The sequence below is a fragment of the Mirounga leonina genome, unplaced genomic scaffold (assembly GCF_011800145.1).
Source record: "Mirounga leonina isolate KUSES-001 unplaced genomic scaffold, KU_Mleo_1.0 Mir_168, whole genome shotgun sequence".
Taxonomy (NCBI): domain Eukaryota; kingdom Metazoa; phylum Chordata; class Mammalia; order Carnivora; family Phocidae; genus Mirounga; species Mirounga leonina.
This window is the reverse complement of record NW_023270426.1, coordinates 42,291,854-42,299,082: the sequence shown is the minus strand read 5'-3', so window position 1 is coordinate 42,299,082 and position 7,229 is coordinate 42,291,854. Positions and strand designations below refer to the sequence as shown.

Here is a 7,229-nt window from a genome sequence, read left to right as displayed (position 1 = left end):
GGCCCCAGATTTGCAGATTGATAAATTAACAGCCTCTCAGCCTGTCTGTCTTTGTGTTGTTGTTTCCCACCCCCCTCTCTTTGCTATTTTTTCCCCTGAGATTTGAAGGCCCATGATGTGAGCGATTTTCCCAACTTATGGCATCTTTCCGGCACAAATTGTGGTCCCCAAAGGCTAGTAACTGGCCTCGGGTGTTACAAGAAGGATCCTTTACCACCACCTTTCTAAAGAGCTACAGAACACAGAGCAGTTGTGACTCTGGCACACACAACATGCTCAGCTAAGCACCTCTTTTTCTTGTCTTCCCCACTATCCCAGGGGGTTCAGCAAGATGGGTAGCTTAAGGCCTGGAAATGGGGGTGCAATATTGCAGGGAGCCCAAAAGCAATGAATCGAGAATGGAATGGGTCCACCTGGATGAGGAGGGTGATTGTATGGCCTTCACAGCCCTCTCCTCCACCTCTTCCCACTATTTAGCCTCCTTGCACAGACAGGCATCCCAGTCCCCAACCCTCAAGGGCTCCGTCAATATTACAACACTGGTTTAAACACAACATGTAAAGTTGCCTCATCAGCTCAAGTCAGGTGCCAGCAAACCTGCCAGATGTGGCTTCCTTTCCTATTTCCCCAATTTTCCTGCTTCTAAGGCTCAACTGAGACACTCGTAAAAAATACAGATTCAAAGGCTCCTTCTCTGGCAATTCTAAGGTAGAGCCCAGGGATTTGGCTTATTCACACAATCCAGAAGATTCTTATGATGTGGCAAACCTGCACAACACTGCTTTGGTCTTCCTGGGAGCACCTACTGTATCTTGACATTGAGTTCCCGCAGGAGAGAGATGTGGGTATGCTTCACCGATGCTGAGCTGCGGCTCTGACCACAGAGTCAGAGGCCTTGAAGTGTTTTTCAAAAAGCATCTAATCCCCCATCTAGTCTCCAGGCACTTCAACCATGTGAGATGGAAAGTTCTTTAATCCCAATGTAAAAGCCTATAAAGAAGGAAAATTCCAAACCCCAGTTGCTCTCTTAATTAAGAGCCTCAACAACTTTGTATCAGTAGTGAAAACTTTTCAGAAAATGGCTGAGAGAAGGGAGGGATAGTCAATTATTTGTTGAGGGAGCGAGAGAGTGCATCAAGTAGCTATTTTTGAAAACCACTGTTCAAGCCTCACTTGTGTACATTCATAAACTAAGCATATATATATATATTTTAATTTTTTGAGAGAGAGAGAAAGCACATGTGAGTGGGGGGGGGGGGAAGGGGGGGGGCAAGGGAGAGAGAAACTCAAGCTGACTCCACAGTGCGTGCAGAGCCCTGACATGGGGCTCAATCTCATGACCCTGAGATCATGACCTGAGCTGAGATCAAGAGTCAGATGCTTAACCAACTGAGCCACCCAGGCACCCTAAGCATGCATTTTTAAAGTTCCATTGTTACTTTAAAAATGTTTTACCTTTGTGTAGGTTAAATTTTCATAATAAGAAAAATATAAGTGTATTATCTAAGACTTTTCTTATAAAATATTGTTTGTTGCATTTCTCTCTCCTGCATGTGTTCAGGAAAAAGCATTTTCCATTACTTTAGTACATCTACACAGGTGAACTGTATGTCCAGAAATACTTTTTCTCCTTGCTGATAACTTGGCTGAGCCATCCTATAAATTTAATGCTCAGTACATATTTAAAATGACACAAGCCATGGGATCATAAATTTTTTTTTAAAGATTTTATTTATTTATTAGAGAGAGAGCACAAGAGGGGGGAGGGTCAGAGGGAGAAGCAGACCCCCCTGCTGAGCAGGGAGCCTGATGCGGGACTCGATCCAGAGACTCCAGGATCATGACCTGAGCTGAAGGCAGTCGCTTAACCAACTGAGCCACCCAGGCGCCCCCATAAATTTTTTAAATTAAAAAAGTTAGACATATTTGAATAAGGTCTATAGATCAGATAACAGTGGGGTAGCAATGATCATTGCCTGATTTTGATCACTGCACTGTGATTATGTAAGACGCTAACCTCTGTGGAAGTGGATAAAGGGTACACAGAAATTCTTTATGCTATCTTAACAATGTTCGCATGTCTCAAACTACTTCAAAATAAAAAGTTAACAAGGAATTTAAAATTTAGATAGTGTTAAAATTCATATATTCACCACTCAGACTGCATAAATATCAACACTCTGTCTTACTTCCCTTTGTTTTTTATGGCAAACATGACAAATGAATCTGCTCTTTTATCATTCTGTACTCCCACTAGCGGTGAGTAGCAGCTGATTTTTCTTCTTCTCCAGTACTCAGTATTATAAGACTTTTTAATTATTTCCGGCATGAGGGGTAAAGAACAGAATCTATATCACTTTCCATCACTTCAAAAACTGAAACTGAACTTCTTTTTATAGGCTAACTGGCCACTCAGATTTTCTCTTCCTCATAATGTTCACATTTTTGTTGGTATTTTTCTATTTTTTTTTAACGATGTGGTAGTTTGTGTCATCTGGATATAAGCCTTTGCTTATAATATGCATGCAAGTATCTTTTGTCCCTTTATAGCTTGCTCTCATTGGTTATGGGATCTTTTGTTGGACAGGTATTTTGCATTTTAACATAGTCACAGTTTCCCATTTTTTTTTTCTGGGTTTTTTGTATCTTATATATTTCCACTTTCCCCAGTATCATGATAGTTTGGTATTTTGTTCCCAAAGTTTTGCTTTAAATGCAAGTTTTAATCTTCACAGAAGTTACGTCTGTTACTGTTTTGAGGCTAGAATCTATTTTTATCCACTTGTTCCCGTTTATTTAATGATTTATCCTTTTCCAACAGACTTTTAATGCCACATTTTATAACAAGTTTTCATATATGCTTGGGTCTATTTTTGATTCTCTGAGCTGTTCCTTAGTTTGTCTATTTCTACACAAATATGTCACTTTTACTTTACCATAACTTTAAAGTAAGTCTTAAAATCTTGCCGATCAAGCCTTTTTTTTTTTCCTTCAGAATTATTTGGTATTCCTTACTCTTTCATCTTGTGTATTCTGTACTCACTGTCAAATGACAGACATTTTACTAGTTTTTTTTTTTATTGGAATGTTATTGAATTGACAATTTTGGAGGAATTGACTTTATGACATTGTGCTTTTCCATCTACAAATATGGCATAGTTCTCCATTTCCTTCTGGATTCTCCATAACTCTACATTCTTCAGTAGTATTTTAACTTTCTCTATAACTATCTTATATAGATTAAGTTAGATCTTTTTATGAGTATCTTTTAAGTTTTATTGCTTTCATTAATGAGTTTTTCTTACCTTTTATTTGGTTATTGACATTATGTTGGAACACTACTGAGTTTTGTATAGTAATCTTATACCCAGGAACCTTACTGAACTTTCTTATTGAAAATCTAGGTTCTCAACTCTTTTTTTTTTGGGGGGGGGATATGGAAAGAGTATACTGCAGTTAAAAACAAAATATAAAACTTTCTTTGCAAAAGAAAGAAAAAAAAGTTCTTTTGATCTCCTTGAATGCAGCACACACAAAAAGTGACGGTTCCCCCAGGCCCCCCGCAGGAATGGAGGAGGAAGCAGAGGGCAGGAGTGCAGAGATTTCTTTTCTCCAGGCCTGTGAAAAGCACTGCCCAAGTGTTAGTCCTTAGCAGGGCCCTCGCCGGGTCTGTATCCCGTCAGCCCTCTGGAGTTCGGGAGCATCAGCCTCTCCGATGATTCAGGCGTCCAAGCGCATCTCAGACACGATGCGGGTTCGCTTCCAGACCACGCTGCTACTTGTTGAACTGGAAGGAGTAGAGCCCGTGGTCTGAGGGCGCCTCCACCGGCACCTGCCACCGCTCTCCTTGGCTGCAACACCGGCGGAAGGCACGGGGGTATACCGGGCGATGTAAGCTCCTGGCACCGGGGCGGCCGCCGGCACATACCTGCCCATGCTGCTGAGCGAGAGGTGCCCCAGTTGCTGGGTAAGAGGTCCCATCATGGAGGCAGGCTGCAGAGAAATGGGGTGATCCATCCCTGGCGGCAGAATGGAACCTGAAGGCTGCATGAGGTATGACTGGTGGTGCATCCACGACGGGTTAGGTGCTTATAGAGGAGATGTCTGAGTTACTCTCGGATAGGAAGACACAGGAGATGGAAGGTACGGAGAGAGTGCAGACTGAGCATCCTGTTGGGGGTGATGTTATAAGGAGCCGGGTAAAACCCATTCTGAAGACCTGTGGTGGGGTCATAGGTCAAGGCCATACCACCCATATCTCCATTCCTTGGCCAGGCCCATCCATTTTGCATGTATTTCCCTTGGTTCTGTCATTTCTTTGGACCACCATCAGCAAATCTGCAAAGCAAGGGATCAGATGGGGCTGGGACTCCAGCAGGTGTCTTAATATATTTTCCATTAAAGTGGGTGATGATGGCTTCACACTTCTCTGTGGACTCCATCCTTGCAAAGCCAACCCCTCTGCTGGTCCCACTGGTGTCTCGGAGGATTCGAGTGGAGATAACCTGGCCAAAAGGCTTCAGCATCCCCTCTAGTTCTTGCTCATCCATGGAGAGTGGAAGGTTTGACATGTATAAATTTGTGGGGTCCTGTTCCTATTGCTTTGCCACCTGAGCCTGCACACCACTGGCTTTCAGTGCCATGACAGCTTTCTGTGTGGCTGAAGGACTGTCAAAGTCCACAAAGCCATAGCCTTTGCATTTGTTTGTGCTCTTGTCCAGGGTGGCCTTAGCGGAGACAATCTTGTCATATGACTGGCATAATTTGACAAGATCCTGGTCAGTAATGCCTGGTTGCAATCCCCGGATATAGAGGTTGGTTTTGCTCAACTGGTCATTTCCATTGCTCTCACTGCTGCTGTTCAGGGTACTGTTGCTTGGACTAGGTGGTGCCATCTGCTGAGACAATGACACATAGGGCTTGTTGTTGTTATAGCCAAAAGTCGAAATCCCAGGCCTGGAAGTCCCTGACAGCAGCATTTTCTCTTTAATGTAAGGGAGCTGAGAGCTAGGTTCTCAACTCTTAATGCTCATTGAAAAATAAACTAGTTGGGGTTGAAGATCACAGGATTTCTAGGAGACAACTGGCAATGTGCCGTGACTCCTTCCCCCCAAATATAATGGTATGGGTGGGAGCTACTTTCTCCTACATCTTAAGTCCAGACATAGGGATTAAGGAGCCTAATAAAATATGTCCTCACCAGTTGACAGTTCTAAAGGGACTGGTGCTCCTGCCTTCCTGAGGGAAATGTAAGGGGTGGGTGGCTGAGCAAAGGAGGGGGTGGTGTACTGGTAGCCTGGACCATTGGAATTGGTCAGGGCAAATGATGGTGGGGTGTTTCTCATGGATCAGATAGAGTTCAATAGGAGAGCACGTTTGTGTAGGGTCATCACAAGATTTGTTTAAGAGAACTACCTTGATGGGTCAAAGAACCCAACAGGAGTAAACTGTCAGATATCCAGAAAGTGAGGAAGGAGGAACTCAATGACCAGTTGGACTGGCATTACTCCAGGGAACTCCAAGTGGGAAATCTGGTAGTGAGGGAGGGCTGCACAAAACCACAAATGTGCCTTTGAGAGACGGTCAGTCTTTAACCCCTGTCGCTAGTTAGGCAAGACGTTTCTTGCCACTATAGCTCTTCTCCCCTCTTTTGGCCCTTGGAAGGCATGGGTCAGAAACCACAGCTAGCTAGCAAGATAGGGGAGGCAGAATAAGGGGCGAGTTTGGGAAGGGGGAAGAAGGTTAGACTTCTCTTCCCCACCACCCTAAAAGCTGCTAACCTGTATCAGGCCTGCTTAGGGAAAAGAAAACCGTGGTTAATGAAGTTTCAATTTCAGCTGATGCACTGGACTGGAGGTGCGTATTACTGATAGCAGGAACTTACGCCCAGGAGCCCTGCTTGTCTGATGTAATTGTGATGTGACATAATATGGCAGGCACTATACCGTAGAGGCTAGATACTGGCCTGGAAGCTAGACTGCTGAATTTTAGCTTTGTCATTCAGCAGATGTCCAACCTTTCTCTTGCAGTTTTCTCCTTTGTAAAGCATGTAATTGTATGGTTACGAGCATTAAATAAGTTAATATATTCAGAAGTGCCTAAAGCAGTGTCTGCCCTTTACTAAGTGCATAACATTTACTGTAAGCAGGCAGTAAATGTTAGCGAACATGAATACAATAGCTTTATTTATAATTAGTTGTAAAAGTCCTCTGCTAACACATGCAGTCAAGTTCATGTTTGAGAGACACAATACACTTACAAAAGGTATTTGATAATTTGTGAGCAGTTTTAAAAAATGTAACCAGTTATTTTCAGTGTAACGGTTTACCTGCCTGGCAGCAGATTTCAAAATATTTTTCAAAGATGAGAACACATTTTCCCCTCTCTAAAAATGAACACTCAGCCCTTCCATGGAGATGGTGCTGAAAGCAAACGCGGAAGGCTGGCCGTGCAATGCCCCTGCTCCTCCCAAAGCCGAAGCCAAAGCAAAGGCTTTGAAGGCCCAGAAGCCAGCACTGGAAGGGGTCCGCAGCAACACCACCAACAGAAGTCCACATGTCACTCACCTTCTGGCAGGCCAAGGCACTGCTGCCCAAAGATCCCTGAAAGAACGCTCTAGGGAGAAACAGGCTCGATTACTAAGACCAGAGATTCCCCTTGACCCTAGAGTGGCCACAGAGACAGAAGGCAGTACCCTTGTGTTCACTGTGGCTGTCCAAGCTAAGGAGCACCCAGTCATGCAGCCTGTCAAGAGGTTCTAGGACACTGACATGGCCAAGGTCAACACTCTGAATGGGCCTGACAGAGAGAAGAAGGCATATGTTCCACTGGTTCCTGACTAGGATGCTTCCTATGTAGCCAACAAAACTGGGATCATGTCAGTCCAGCTGGCTAATTTTAAATATAATAAATTTTTCACCATAGAAAACAAAGGCTGATTATACCTTTAGCTGAATACCACTAACATTATTGAAAGATTCACAAAAGCAGGCAGGGTAGGCTCTACAAAAACTCATGTTCAGATGCTGTAGCTTTGCTATTTAGCAAAACTTTTTTTAATTCCCTGCCTCTTATCAAGTGTCTACTGACTTCCTGTACAACTATTCCCAAACTCTCTGTTCTACTCAAATCCTAGTTGTTCCATCAAATCCCCATCTTAATCTCAAGACTTTCCACTAACAACCCAGAGAAGATCGTCTGGTAAGTGGTGCTCCCAATTCCCTGACAGT

General features: G+C 43.6%; 1 pseudogene; it reads right to left on the bottom strand.

Annotated features, from left to right (window-relative positions):
* Window positions 1-2,939: 2,939 nt before the first annotated feature.
* Window positions 2,940-5,122, bottom strand: LOC118016477 (annotated as a pseudogene).
* Window positions 5,123-7,229: the final 2,107 nt, after the last annotated feature.